Below are 16,161 nucleotides of genomic sequence, written 5' to 3' on the forward strand. Positions count from 1 at the left end.
ACCTACAGCCAGCATTATACTCAATGGTAAAAAACTAAAGCCATTTCCTCTTAACTCAGGAACAAGACAAGGATGCCCACTCTCTCCACTTCTCTTCAATCTAGTATTAGAATGCCTAGCTACAGCAATAAGACAAGATGCAGACATAAAGGGGATCCAAATAGGGAAAGAAGAAATAAAACTCTCCCTCTTTGCAGATGACATGATCTTGTATTTAAAGAATCCCATAGACTCCACTCCCAAATTACTCAAGCTGATTCAAAACTTTGGCAAAGTAGCAGGTTATAAAATTAACCCCCAAAAATCAATGGCTTTTCTATATGCCAACAATGAGAAAAGTGTGGCTGAAATTAGGAAAGCAACTCCATTTGTAATAGCCCCACAAAAAATAAAATACCTAGGAATTAACTTAACCAAAGAAGTGAAGGACCTCTATGATGAAAACTTTAAAATCTTGAAAAAGGAAATCAACACAGATCTTAAAAAATGGCAAAACCTCCCATGCTCCTGGATTGGCAAGATTAACATCGTGAAAATGGCAATACTTCCCAAGGCTATCTACAAATTCAACGCGATACCTATCAAAATTCCACCCTCATTCTTCAAGGAAATAGAGGAGGCAATCCAAAAATTCATATGGAACAATAAAAGACCCCGAATAGCAAAAACGCTCCTCAACGGAAAGAACACTGCTGGAGGAATATCAATACCAAATTTCAAACTCTACTATAAAGCCATAGTAATCAAAACAGCTTGGTATTGGCATAAGAACAGATGTCAGGACCAATGGAATAGAATTGAAAACCCAGAAATGAACCTACAGACCTATAGCCATCTAATCTTCGATAAGGAAGCTAAAACAATAGAATGGAAGAAAGACAGCCTCTTCAGTAAATGGTGCTGGCAAAATTGGTTAACTACATGTAGAAAACTAAAGCTAGATCCTTATATATCACCCTGCACCAGAATCAACTCCAAATGGATCAAAGACCTTGAAGTCAAAGCAGACACTCTGAAAACATTACAGGATGGAATAGGAGAAACCCTAGGTCTCCTTGGCTCAGGTCGAAATTTTCTGAATAGAGACCCGGAAGCACAACAAATCAAAGAAAGGTTGGACAAATGGGATTGCATAAGGTTGCAGAGCTTCTGCAGGGCAAATGACATAGCTCGCAAGATCAATAGAAAGCCCACGGATTGGGAGACCTTTACTAGCCATACAACAGACAAGGGTCTCATATCTAAAATATACTTGGAACTCAAGAAATTAAACCACCCAACAACAAATCCTCAAAGAAACAACTGCCCAATAAATAAGTGGGCGAAGGACTTAAAGAGAAGCTTCTCTAAAGAAGAAAGAAGGATGGCCAATAGACACATGAAGAAATGTTCAAAATCCCTAGCCATAAAAGAAATGCAAATCAAAACAACATTAAGATATCACCTCACTCCAGTTAGAACAGCAAAAATCAAGAACTCTAACAACAACAGATGCTGGAGGGGATGTGGACAGAAAGGAACCTTACTTCATTGTTGGTGGGAATGTAAACTTGTTCAACCACTTTGGAAAGCAGTATGGAGGTTCCTCAAAAGACTTCACATAGATCTCCCCTATGATCCAGTAATCCCACTTTTGGGCATTTACCCAAATGTGTACAAACAAGACCACACTAAAGCTACCAGCACAACTATGTTTATTGCAGCATTATTTACCATAGCTAACATATGGAACCAACCCAGATGCCCCTCAGTAGATGAATGGATCAAGAAAATGTGGTATATATACACAATGGAATTCTATGCCTCCATCAGAAAGAATGACATTTCCCCATTTGTTAGGAAATGGAAAGGTTTGGAAAAAATTATATTAAGTGAAGTAAGCCAGTCCCAAAGAAGCATAGGTCCCATGGTTTCCCTTATTTGCCATATCTAGTATAGGTATGTGTCAAGCGGAAAAGGTCAGATAATGTGATGTTAGGAAAATGAACCCTTAAATATGTATTTTAATGTTTTCGTTTCTTTCATGCATGTGTTTCTAACGCATTTATAAGATTATTTCTTTGTTGCTTTGTATGTCCCTCCCCCACAGTTTAACCCCTGCTTTCACTATATTTGATGTCAGTATAACATGTGGAGGAGATGGGGACAAACAAGTCGTTTCAGGATGCAGGTGGACCTGTTGCAACAATGAGAAGTAGAAAATGTCATGTCAAAAACAGCTTTACAATGTCGGTGTGGGTGGGGGAGGGGAGTATAATTGGGTGGGGGGAGGGCTGTAAAATTGGGTGGGGGGAGGGGGGAGGCGGGGAAGGGAAGTGAAGGGTAAACAAAGGAGGAGGCTGCAATGCTTGGTAAGAAATGTATGCATTATCCTGCCCATGTAATTGTAGCCCCTCTGTACAGTATGTTCTCAAATAAAATAAAATACAATTAAAAAAAAAAAAAAAAGAGTTTCACGGAGTTTCCTGCCCATGCTGGTTTTAAACCATGAGCCTCAGATCTCAGCGTCCTAAGTAGCTAGGATTACAGGCCTGAGCCACAAGTGCCCGGCAGTCTCTGCTTTTATAAACTTATAGATTGGTTGGAAGAATGATGATTGTTGAATTAATTTAGTAACTATTCTATAGATTTTAATCCTTATGGCTTATTAACTCAAAAAGGGATTAAATACATTCAGAATAGTGGAATGTGGCAACTACTGATTTGATGTATGTGGACAAATGATCAGATTTCTTATGATTACTAAAAAGATTTCTTCAAATTTCCAGTGGTAGGCTGCTGTGCTAACTTGGAGGAGACAGTGGTGATGCTGGAGCTCTGAAAACTGGCTATGAAGCAGAATTCAGAGGAGAGCATTTGCTAAGGATATAATTTCCAAGGCTCAGACCAAATATATTGAACTAGATTGCCCAATGATGAACAATGGGGCACATTTTGTTTGTTGGTTTGTCTTGTGAAGATTTAAATTTTGAGCCTGGGTACTGTCCCTTAGGTTTTTTTTTGTTCTAAGCTAATGTTCTACCTCTTGAACCACAGCGTCACTTCCAGATTTTTGGTGGTTGATTGAAAGCCAGTCTTACCAAATTTCCTCTTTGGGCTTGCTTCAAACCTCATCCTCAGATATTGGCCTTGGGGGTAGTTAGGATTCGAGGTATGAGCCACCAGTACCCAGCTAGGATCACATTTTAAAAGTTTTCTCTAGGTTAGTCTGGTGTGTCTGGTTACAATTTGAGAACATTGGTTCCGGTGAGTCATGTCCGATTTAGAGTAAAATCAGAACTTTTCTTCCTGTAACAAGTAGCACACAATATCTAATTTATTCCTCTCTTCATCTCTGATCTCTTTCTTCTTCATTGTACCAGTCCTTCCTTGTTCCATGAACTTCAGCATGTCAGTGCTTTCTTCCTTTTCTTAAACAAGTCAGGTCCATTCCCACCATTGGGAATGTGCTTGCTGTTCTTGCTACCTGGAACATCTGCTCCTAGAAAATTGCATGGATGATGGCCCTGCTTTCAGATCAAATGTCCCCTCCTCAGGGATGTCTCTTCCTATCCCCACTGTGAAGTTGTACCCACAATACCACCAATGTCATGCCTCTGAGTTATAGAAATTGTCATTATGATTTCTGGTTTTCTTCTCAGCATGAAATAGGCATGGAGGCAGCCACATTCACTTCTGTTTCTCCAACCCCTGCCTAGTGCCTGGTCTTTAGTGCTCAGGAGCCTTAGCATGGGAATAAGCCTGTTCCAGCTCAAGTAATCCTAGCTACCAGTCAGGACAGCTCATCAAGCTGTAGCCTGGTGTCTAGCAGTCATTTCCTCTCATCTTTTGTGCTCTCTGTGTATCTGAGTCCACCTGATGGCCAGATCAGTGCCTGAAACCTATCTGCTGCCATGGCAAAAGTATCTGTGATGTCATAGAAGTTATGGCCATTGTTTTGTGAAGCTGTGAGGACACCCACCCCCACAAAAGGTCACCCAGACAGGGATCTCCCATGCCCAGGAGTACATTCAAAAGTTCAGCAACCAAACCATCCCTCACCCCCTGATGCACTCAGTGTGTTTCCATTTCTTTAAAAAAAAAAGAAAAAGAAAAGAAAAAATCAAGACATGCCTTTGATGATTTGTCACAGAATTATTGAAACATAGTATATAATTTTATGTGAGTATTTGTAAGACTTTGTCCATCTCTGGAGCCATTGGCATATTTATATGTGTTTGCAGCTTGGGAACAAAAATAATCTTTAATTCAGTATAGTCAGAGACTATAGTTCAGAAGGCTCTTTTGAGATCCTTTTGGAGAGAATGCTAACTTTCCATCTACAGGTGGCCATCTTGGTACAGGAATTGAATAGATTATCATAGGATAAGAAGCTTGTCCTTATTTCTACTGACTTTTCTCTGGGGTCAGGGAGGGTGATCCAACGGCATATGTGTCTTTGCTATCCTGGAGGGGCCCAGACTTCCTCTCAAAGTCTAATGCCATGATGGTAAAAGAGGCTAAAACTCAGAACCCACCTTCCTATACAACTAGGATTATAGGTCTGAACCTTGTACATACAACTCATAGCCCTTTTTTGGGACATAATGTGGTCAACTTAATTATATTCACTTCATACATAGATACACAAATGTATATACACATGTATTTATTCATCTATTTATAAACAGTATTATATCCACACACACAAATATATATTTATATAATTATAATCAAAGTTATATCACCACTTTCCCCAATAATGCTTTATACTGGTTTGTGAAAAAATACCCTTGAGACTAAAAATGTTAAATGCTCTCATAGTTTGAAAAAATCATATTCAATCTTACATAATATATTATATATAATATAGTGTAAAGAATATAACATGTATTTACATATAACTAATTTAATTATGGATTTCCTTCCCAATTAATTACGGAACCATTTAGACAATGATAATTGTCTAAATCTAAATCTATTTTACTGTTGTCAGGAAATACATTATTATAATAAGGCTTGCAAAATTCACATTGGTGAGTTCCAAAGCCTCAATAATTAAAATATACAACTAGGATGATAGAAACAAAATAATAGAAAAAGGAAGAATGGGAGCTTGTGGGAAGGAAAAAAACCTCAACAACCCAAACCTCCACAACCCATGCCTTTTTTCCCCCAAAATCTTTAGAGACTTAATATATTGGAATCAACACTTACAAGCACTACCCAAACAGAAAACAATCACAAATTTAGAATTCAGCTATTCTAGTCTCAATCCATGCCTTCTCTCAGACAAGCAAGTATTCATCATCAATCTCATTTTTTTAAAAAAATCATGTGTATGAGTCTTCTCCATTAACAATTTGATATACCAGAATTTGTTCAGAGTACGTACTTGTGGCTCACACCTGTACTCCTAGCTACTCAAGACTGACATGGAAGGAAAACATTTGGCTTGTCATTCTTTAATGACAGCAGGGAAGCTCAGATGTGTTTAGTATGTAAAAGACCCTTAGGTCATTACTCAGAAGCATAATAAAGAAATGGAAAGGAAGAAAAAGGGAAGAAATATATGTATATGTTACATTGGGTAGGTTTGTGTACATATGTGTCTGTCTATATGTACATAGGCATACATATCCTTTAAAATGTGTATTGTATTGAATGTTTCCATTTTAATCCCCCTTTCTATCCTCTCCCTGCCCTGTACCTGCCATTACCTCTGATTTCACTGTTAGTTCCCTACTTTTGTCCATCTGGAGTCTGTCCATACCGCTTTTCTGGTGGACTTATTGACATCAATCATTCATTTTCCTAAATTTTACAGATATGACATGCAATGTAACTATTTTAGAAATGATAGTGTGGGACAACTTCAAAAAATCAATTTAATGTATGCTGGAGACTCACCTGTAATCTAAGTTCTGAGGATGCTAGGAATCAGTCAGCCAGGGCAGAAAAGCCTGTATAACTCCATCATATTCACTTAATTAGTTAAAAAACAGGAAATGGAGCCATAGCCAAATTGTAAAAAAAAATACTGTAAATCTAAGAAGAATTTTATAAGAAAAGCAATATATGCTAACCTCTGCAATTATGGAGTTGGGAGCATTTTGTGAGCATCCAAGACTTGAGTTCTAATCCCTGTACCAGAGCAACAACAGCAACAAAAACCATTTTCTATTACTAAACTAGTCCTGACAATTAATAACCTAAGTTGGTAATGTGCATTTAGTCCAGACGATGCTTATCCAGACTCAAGGGTAAACAGACTGAATTAGGAAAATTGAGACAGAACTGGAGCTAAGGAAATAATACAAAAATAAAAGACTAAAACCTGAAATTAAAATTTAAACAAAATTATAGCAGTTTGAACAAGCAAAGGATATTTTTATGAATAATGGGGTTTTGTGTTTTCTTCTGGCCAAGAAGTTGTACTCAATGCCTATGTGCCGTCCATTAGCTTTTTTGCTCAAGACAAGCACTCTAGTGCTTAAACCACAGCTCCACTTCCAGCTCTTTTTTTTTTTTGGATGGTTAGAGCAGATTATTTCTGCCCAGGCTGGCTTTCAATTGTAATCTTCAGATCTCATCCTGGTATCTACGACTGCAGGTGTGAACCACAAGCACCTGGCTGGAATAATAGTTTGAAAGATGCAGTTTTAGAAGAGTTGGAAGACTAAGCCGAGTGAGCAGGTATGCTGAAGCCAAGAAGCTAGAGGCTAGAGGTGTGTAATACTTTTATTATTTGTTCTGATGTAGGAGAAATTATCTTCAGATGGTTTTGATCCTGGACAAAAACACTGTGGAAAAAAAATGCAATGATGTAAGGAATTTTGTGTTCTCAATTTGGGAATCACTGAGAGAGAGAAAAAAATAATAAGCTGCCCTGGCATAGAGCTCAGAAGTTTAAGTTGACTAGGGAGGTATTCTATTACTTGACCCCTGCCCTAGGCAGTTGGTTTTCAGTTTATTTTCAGACAAGGTGTTCACTTTTTGCCCTGGGATGGCATTCAGATTTGCCTTTCCAAAAGCTGTGGTTGATTATAAGTATGCAGCTCTACTACCAGATTTACAAACCAACAATTATATAAATGGAACAGTTGTGGAAACAGAAGAAGAAATGTAGAAGTCCTGTAAAACTTTGTGTTCCTTGGAAATGGAGGTATAGATGATAGAGAGCTAATAGGTTATAGAAATCTTGCCCATGTAATTGTAACCCCTCTGTACAGTATTTTCACAATAAATTAAAAAAAAGAAATTTGAATCTCTGGACTCAGAACCTATAGCACAATTGAACAGTACTTTAGTAGGTCATAAATATCTGATTTCTACTCCCAAAATGACAATAAATACCACCCAGGATATTAAATTGCCTCAAACTGGCCAATTTCTTTGCTTGTCACATTTAAGTCAGGCTTCAAAGCTTTTCTAGGACCTCATTGTATGATTTTGTAGAAACTCAGATTTTTCCAGATATCACTGGCTAGGAGCTTATTGATTCTCCTGAACATAGACTGGGGGAATTTTCCATTAGCCCCATGGGTAATACTTTATCCTGCACAACAAAACAAGTGCTGATTTGACTAGTTTGGAGCCGATCTAGGTGGATTCTAAACGTCAATGGAAGTCATTCTGGATCATGTTCTTCCTTGCTGGTTCATGCAGGTACACCTGCATCACATGTAGGGTTCAGAACCACTGGAATGTGCACAGGGCTCAAAACCTGTTTGGGCTTTGCTACAAATGGAACAAACCCCTCTATGTTCACATGCTTTCTGGAGTGCAGGGATGGCTCCTGATCTCCATTGGTTACCAACACCAACATCACTAATAGATTCCTTATCTGGAGTTCAGGAGAAGCTGCTCTACAGTAATGCTAACCTATGAATGGAAATAGGCACAGGATTTTAGAGTGGACTCTAGAAGTTAAGGTGCAACTAAACTTCCATAAGGATCTAATGGGGGATCTCTATAGTTTGAACTTAGACTGAACACTGATGAGTGGCTATGTTCATGTATTTTCAAAAAGAAAAATTACCTGGCAGAGAATATCCATAAAAGAACATTTTGCCATGCCGGGTAGTACTAGGGGCTCTTGGCCATTCAGGCCCATCCCTAGACACCCAGGTTCCATCCCTATTCACAGGCTCTGAGGCATCTAAACAAGGACTTCTTCCTCTTTTTCTTGGACTCACTGGTCACACACTCCTCCAGCTTTTCAAGAAGAATATGTAAGGGGAAAACCAGTCCGAAGAGGGCAAGTTGAATTTGACATACTGTGTAAGTTCTTTCAGGGTGTCATGGTTCTTACGCTCATAAAAGTCATCATTGTACAAGTCCATCCACACAGTGAAGATGAAACAAATGATGCTGTGGGCAGTTTGGTGACAAGGAAAGTGAGAGCCTGAGCCTGAGCCTTCTACCACAGCCCCTTTCTGCCAGGACTCATGCTGTGGCTGTCCATCATATATGCAGACTTGCATGTTGAGAAATGGAGGGGACTCCTGGGAGCAGAATGATCATCACAACACACTTCCAGGAGCTTCTGAAAGACAATTCTCCAAAACTCACCCTGTGATAGCCAGTGAGAATGTTGTTTCCCCACAGGATCTGATTTTCTGCACACTGCTTTCCCTGTCACCCACGAGAATCCACAATTGCCACCACATTCACAACTGTGTCATTTGGCATTCACTGAAGTGCCAAGCCTCAACCCTCATAAATGGTAGACAAACAAACTTGCACTTTGGTTCAAAAGCCTCAAAGATACCCAGTTTTCAGGAACAGAACTTCTTTTTGTGTCAACATCCACTTACTGGTTTACTTGTTCATCTTCCTCCCAGTTATGATGAAGGGATCTGTACCAATAGGAAGAGAGAAGGAAGTCAACTCTATGGTTCTCCTTTTCTGAACTAAGAGGACACCTATGGGACTGGCTAAGTCCTACACGGTAGTATAAAAGTGGTGGAGAAACTGATGAGATATGTCTCTACAATTCTGTGAAAATTCTGTGAAGAGGCTTGTATGCATCTGTCCAAAGTAAATGCCTGTAATCCTAGCTAATCAGGAGGCTGAGATCTGAGGATCACAGTTGGAAGCCAGTCTAGTCAGTAAACTCTAAAGCCACTCATCTTCAATTAATCAGCAAAAGGACAGAATTGGACCTGTGGCTCAAAGGGTAGAGTGCTAGCACTGAGCATCAAAAGGACAGCACTAAGGCCTTGAATTCAAGTTCAAGTTGCAGCCTTTCCTCTACCTACATTACTTCACAGGCCTGCAAGATGGCTACTGAACCCTTATTTATTAATTTCATAGGGCCTCACTTAGGTGAGGGTCCTTGTTAGGTGCCACTGGCTCATGCCTGTAATCCTAGCCTCTCAGTAAGCAAACAGCTGAGGCTCCAGTATCTTCTAAGGAAAATGAAATGTCCTGGTGACCCAGTCCTAAGAAACTAGCCAGGTTGTACACCTCTTTGTCTTATGCCAACCTCCCTTGAGAATACCTCAAGAAAACAGGAAGTGGAACTGTGACTCAAAGTGGTAGAGTGCTACCCTTGAGCAAAAAAGCTCAGGGACATGACCCAGAGCCTGAGTTAAAGCCCCATGACTGACAAAAAATAAAGATTACATTTGTAGAAAGTAGCAGAGCCACAAGTCAAACACTAGATGGTTGAGTGCTGGAGTTGAAATTCTATAATATTTTGGGGCATATTGTAAGATGTTATTAATAAGAAGATCAAAACCCCACGGAGATAAACCAAAAATCATCAAGTAGATGCTTATCATTTTCGGGTGAACTCCAGCTTTGCCGTGGGTGGTGTGCAGTTCCCCAGAAAAGGAGAGGAAAATACACCATAGAGGATTCCACAGCACAAGCAAGAAGCTATGGCTGGCATATGTGAAGAATGGAGAGCAGAATTTCCATGACTTGAGACAAATAGGACACAGGATACATACTACAGGTGCTCAAAGAAGTCCCAAACTTCATTCCCTTAGAAGGCTCTAGGGGGTTATGAGATTTGAGTTGCACCTTGAGAGACAGACTACAACTGTGTATAAAGAGAATACTAAAACCAGGCACCAGTGGCTCACTCTTATAATCCTACCTATTCAGGAGCTAAGATCTAAGGATCAAGGTTCAAAACCAGCCTGAATAGGAAAGCCTATGAGACTCTTATCTCCAATAAACGACTAAATAAAAAAAGTCAGAAGTGCAGCTCAAGTGGTAGAGCACTGGTCTTGCCCCAAAAAAGCTGGAGAACAGCACCATGGCCCTAAGTTTAAGCCCCAGGATTGGTACAAAAGAAGGAAAAGGAGGAGGAGGAGAAAGAGAATATTCTAGTAGACTGGAAGGAAATACAAAGTTGAAATGTTCCAGGTATCCACACTGTATAATTGGCCCTTCAAAAACTTAGATTAGCCAGCTAAGACTCAGCAGGAAGCAGGCTGTCAGTCACTGCACTACATGTGTAGACCCTGGAAGTGAAAAGCAGAGATGCTATACCCTGGACTCTCAGAAAAGAGAAAACTCAGAAAGAAACTGGAATCTACCTATCCCCCATCTCTGTAGCAACAAGATGAACGAAAAACCTGGAAAAGGAGTGTGTGTGGGACTGTGACCCATACATCACTGTTTTGTTTTGGGCAGAGAAGGTAGGATTCCTGAGGTCTGGACACTCATCCACGAAATGGGACTAAATGTATTTTCCCCCCTAGGGAGATCAAATTAGTTAATCCATTTAGAAAGTATTCTAGCCTATAAAACAGAATAACATGAACATTCCCAGGAATGGGCAACCTCCTTCTATACAAGTGTATGTGTTCTATTTGGGACCAACCTAAATTAAGCTAAAAGCTGTTTCTTGATCTTTTTTTCTTTAATTGTGCATTGATCTTTTTTAAAAAATTGTGTCTATATGAATGTGTGCGTGCACGCACGTGCGCACCACACATGCACACACACACACACACACACACACACACACATACACACACACCACACGTGCACGTGCATACTGGAATTATGCTAGAACTCAGGGCCTGGACACTGTCACTTAGCTTTTGATGTTTTTAATTTTTTCTCAATGTTGGTGCTCAACCACTTGAGCCACAGCACTACTTCTAGCTTTTTGTTGGTTAATTGGAGATGAGTCTCACAGACTTTCCTACCTGGGCTGGCTACAAACCACTCTCTTCAGATATCAGCCTCCTGAGTAGCTGGGATTATAGGTGTGAGTCACCAGTTCCCAGTTTTCCACTGGCTCTGGTTTTATCTTCTCTGCTGCACATAAAAGTATCTATTCTATTTTCATATCTTAGTTCTCCAAGTATTTACAGCCAATAATTACCACCATTTCCCCTCTCCCAACCAAAGTTCTAGACTATTCAAAACAATCCTTTGCCAGCTGCCAGCGGCTCACAACTGTCACCCAAGCTACTCAGGAGGCTGAGTAGTGGTAGGATTGTGGCTCAAAGTCAGCCCAAGCAGGAAAGCCTCTGAGATTCTCATCTCCAAATAACTACGAAGAAAAAAAAAGGCAGAAATGGAACTGTGGCTCAAGTGGTAGAGTGCTAGCCTTGAGCAAAAAAAAAAAAAGAAAAAGAAAAAGAAAAGAAAAGAAAAAAAGCTCAGACGCTGCATCCAGACCCAGAGTTCAAACCCTAGGTCTGTTCATATATGCGCACGTGTGCGCGCACACACACACACACACACACACACACACACACACACACACACACACACACACTAGTATTCCATCTCCTTCTGAGGCTCTTCAGGATTTCACACAAAGACAGAACACCACCTTCTGTCTGACACTTTCTAGAATTTTCCATATGATGACCAGTAAGAAACACGAGTTCTAAATGTAGCTGTACCTAAAAGCTAGTTGATCCTCCTACCTTTCATGGTTCTGAACTACCTTACTTTCCTTCTGGAGCCAATCTAATTCTTGCTGGCTAGCTCAACATTCAGCCCACATCCTTGAATAAATAAAGCCATTTCTGATGAAAGGTAGTGCTCTACCTCTTGAGCTACAGAACCATTTCTGGCAATTTCTGAGTAGTTTATTGGAAATCAGAGTCTCATGGACTTTTCTGCTCTGAACTTTTCTGACTTTTCTGTTTTGAACTGCAATCTTCAAATCTCAGCCTCCTGAGTAGCTAAGATTACAGGCATGAAACACTGGTACCTGGCTTCAGTCTTTTTTCTTTGCTCCAGAATTCCTCTCATGTTGATCCTCATGCACTAAAAGACAATTCAATGTTACTGTCAACATGATGGCTTTTAAAATCAAATTTCTCTGCATACAGTCTAGACCCTTCTGTATCACAAGCCACTAACAAGTTATCTGAGATCTGATCATCAACACAAGGCAGGTGACACTAGTAATATTTAGAAGAATTGTCAAAACTGCAAAACTGAGGATTAAAGAAGTAGTAAGGTGGGCACTAATGGCTTGTGTCTGAAATCCTAGCTATTCAAGAGACTAAGACTTAGAGGATTGTAGTTTGAGGCCTGACTGGGCAAAAATGTCTGCAAAAATCCATCACCAAAATAACCAACAAAAAGCAAGGCTGGAGAAATGGTTCATACAGTAGTGCACCTAGCCATAAGCAGCAAATTCAAGCCCAGTTACAGGTTAAAAAAATAATAATTTTTACTTTTCACTGTACCCTTGAACCACTCAAATGCATATCACCAGAGAGCCTAATTTTAAATGGTTTTCCTAGATAATTAATATATAGAAAGGGATGAGAAACTCTGAAGTAATGACTTTGATACTTAAAAGGTATTTTTCATTACATCATTGTTGTTCTATATTTTAAAATAAGAGTAGATTATCAAAACCAGTTAATCAGTGAGGTCTAGCTTTCACTGTCAACTGTGTGTAATTATTTCGTTTATCATAATCCATGAGCTGGACAGTGTTTGGCAGTGTCTTTATATTTACATTTAAATCACTTTCATTATTTAGCTGTTCTGAGAAACATTATGTATGGGCTTAAGCATGTAAATATCTTCATAGCCACTCAACTGTTTACCTAGGATAAATTCTGAGACGAGGAAGTACTGGCTTGGAGGGTAATACACACTTTTAAGACTTTTGAACATGTCAAATTGCTATCCTTAATGGAATGATCAATAGCATTTGGGGTGCATTAGAGCTAGAAATAAGAAAAAAGTACAGTTCAAATTGACTTAAACAATAAAGGGGATTTATAGGCTCATAGAACTGGCAAGTATAGCATTTAAATGAATTTCAAGGCTAGCAGGATTCTGCATTTTAATAATATCATCAAGGATCTGTCTATATCATTTCACCTCTCCCCTTAGCCCTGTGAGGTACCAGACTTTTTTGAGTTTAAATAGCTCTTTCTGTAGCCAGCAATTGCAAATGCCTATACTGGGAGAAAAGGAAGCTGCCTAGAAATGAATGGGCCTGGGGAAAATTATAGTTGGTTTTGTTTCTGTTGGATGGGGGGCTTGAACTTGGGGTCTGAATGCTGACCCTGAGCTTTTTCTGCTCAAGGCTAGCCTTTGAGCCATAGTGACACTTCCAATTTTCTGGTGGTTCATTGGGGATAAGAGTCTCATGGACCCTCCTGCCTATGCTGGCTTTGGGCCATGATCCTCAGCTCTCAGCCTCCTAAGTAGCTAGGATTACAGGTGTAAGCCACCGGTGTCAGGCTAAAAAATTATGTTAAAGGAAGTAACTCAGGTCCAGAAAGACAAAAGATCACATGTTGTTTCTCATAGATGGAAGAGAGACCTCATTTATAAATATATATAAGCACACACTGGGTCATGTGCATATATACACACACACACACACACACATACATAGATACATACTACAAATGTATTAACTAAAGTATATGGTATATCATTAACAGAAATAACGTGGTATATGCAGGAGAGAATTCTTTGAAAAACTAATAGTCAAACAAAATGGATAACAGGAAGCTAGAAATTGAGGTGGGGGGGTAGGTGGATGACGTGGTATGGTGTGGAGGGATAGAGAGAGGAAGGGTGGGAGAATGCAATCATCATATTCAATGTACATCTGTTAAAATGGAACTAGGTAACTTGGGTGGGGTTGGGAGAGATGGGAAGAATGATGGAAGGAATGGCGTGGATCAAGCTGCATTGTACAGCTGATAGCTGGTGACTCTTGCCCATAATCCTAGCTACTCAGGAGGCTGAGATTTGAGAATAAAGGTTCCAAACTGACCTGAGCAGGAAATTCCATGAGTTTATCTCCAAATAACTACAAGAAAACCAGCAGGGGAGCTGTAGCTCAAAGTGGCAGAGGGCTAGCCTTGAGTAAAGAAGCTCAGGAACAGCAACTAGGCTCTGAGTTCAAACCCAAAAACCAATTTTTTTTTAAAAAGATGCCCTGCACTTCTAAACTGATGTGTTGATTTGAAACCTCTTTGTACAACTACTTAAAGATAGATAAATAAATAAATCCAGGAGGAAGGCTCTTTCTTCCACATTAGGCCTCGCCTGGAATTGACTGATCAGAGATGGGATCATTCTAATTCACTTAAGCTCAAATATAAAGGAGCAGCCAGCTGCTCCTTCCAGCCCTTATAGCTTTCAGGGGTGATGTTCAGATGTACTGGGGAAAGGAGAAGGTGACTAGAGGAGGCACCTACAAAGCCCGTAATGGATGAGCAACATGTGAGAAAATAAAAACTTGGTGCTGCTTACATATTTGAAAAAAGAAGGGAAGAAAATGGATTTGTGAGAAATGGGCCTAACATTCAATCAAAAAAGTCTACCGTAGGCCATTTCCACAGGTAGTGAATCCATTAGCAGGCCTTATGCCCAGGAATAGAAAGCACATAGACTATACTGTATGTAGTATGTTACATTCACACAAGTGCTGTGGATGTAAAGAACTGTAGTATTGGGAGCTGGTACGCCTGTAATCATAGCTACTCAGGAAATTGAGATCTAAGGATCAATGCTCCAAGCCAGCTCAGTTCTGTGAGAAGCTTATCTCCATTTAACCACCAGAAAACTGGAAGTGGCACTGTCGCTCTAAGTGTAGAGCACTCATATTGAGCAAAAGAGCTCAAGGACAACCCTGAGGCTGTGAGTTCAAGCCCCAGGACTGACAAAAACGAAAAAGAAAAAGAAAGAAAGAAAGAAAGAAAGAAAGAGATATCTTGGAATAGGTAGATTAATCCAGCAGAAGAAATCAGGAATAAGCCTGCAAGATTTCTCTTAAAAAAAGAAAGAAAAATAGGTCCTGGAAGGTGGCTTAGTGGTAGAGTGCTTGCCTTGCATGCATGAGATCCTGGGTTTGATTCCTCAACACCCATAAGCAGAAAAGGCCAGAAGTGGTACTGTGGCTCAAGTGGTAGAGTGCTACTCTTGAGCTGAAGAACTGAGGGATAGCACCCAGGCCCAGAGTTAGGCCCCAAAACCAGCAAAAAAATAAATAAAAAGGAGAGAGAGAGACAGAGAGAGAGAGAGAGAGAGAGAGAGAGAGAGAGAGAGAGAGAGAGAGAGAGAGAGAGAGAGAGAGAGAGAGAGAGAGAGAAAGAGAGAGAAAGAGAGGAGAGAGAGAGAGAGAGAGAGAGAGAGAGAGAGAGAGAGAGAGAGAGAGAGAGAGAGAGAGAGAGAGAGAGAGAGAGAGAGAGATTGAGGATGATCTTTAGGTAATTCCATGCCCCAATAGCTAAAAGGGAATGACCAATTAAAAATATCATGGTTCGTGACCAATGAGCAAGTCACCTTCCAGCAAATCATTAGCATAAAAGTTAAATGACACCTATATAGATTAAAAGAAAAGAACCCACCATAGATTAAACCAGTTAGTTGGCAAACCGCTATCATGACCCCTCGCACCCAGCAAGAACGTTTTCTCTCTCCTCTTCTCACATGCATAAATTGAAAACTTTTAACACTTACTCCTTGCTGTCTGTGGATTTCATTCCTTGAGTTCTCCAGGCAGTGACACAGCAAGATAAGGATCTGCTGCAGCTCTAGTGGTGGCCACTGGTGGGGTGAAAGCATTAGCAGGTATGGTTTGTTGCTGGGCTGAAGGCGGTGACATAATTGGGCCTCTCTGGCTATGAAGGAAACAGCAGGTAAGAAAAGTCAGTGTTTTAGGCTGTCAATATTCACGTGGCTAGAACTGGCCTTGTAGCTTTAAGTCTAAGGTTA

Source organism: Dipodomys merriami, unplaced genomic scaffold (assembly GCF_024711535.1).
Source record: "Dipodomys merriami isolate MVZ:Mamm:240054 unplaced genomic scaffold, mDipMer1.0.p SCAF_650, whole genome shotgun sequence".
In the NCBI taxonomy this organism is placed as follows: Eukaryota; Metazoa; Chordata; class Mammalia; order Rodentia; family Heteromyidae; genus Dipodomys; species Dipodomys merriami.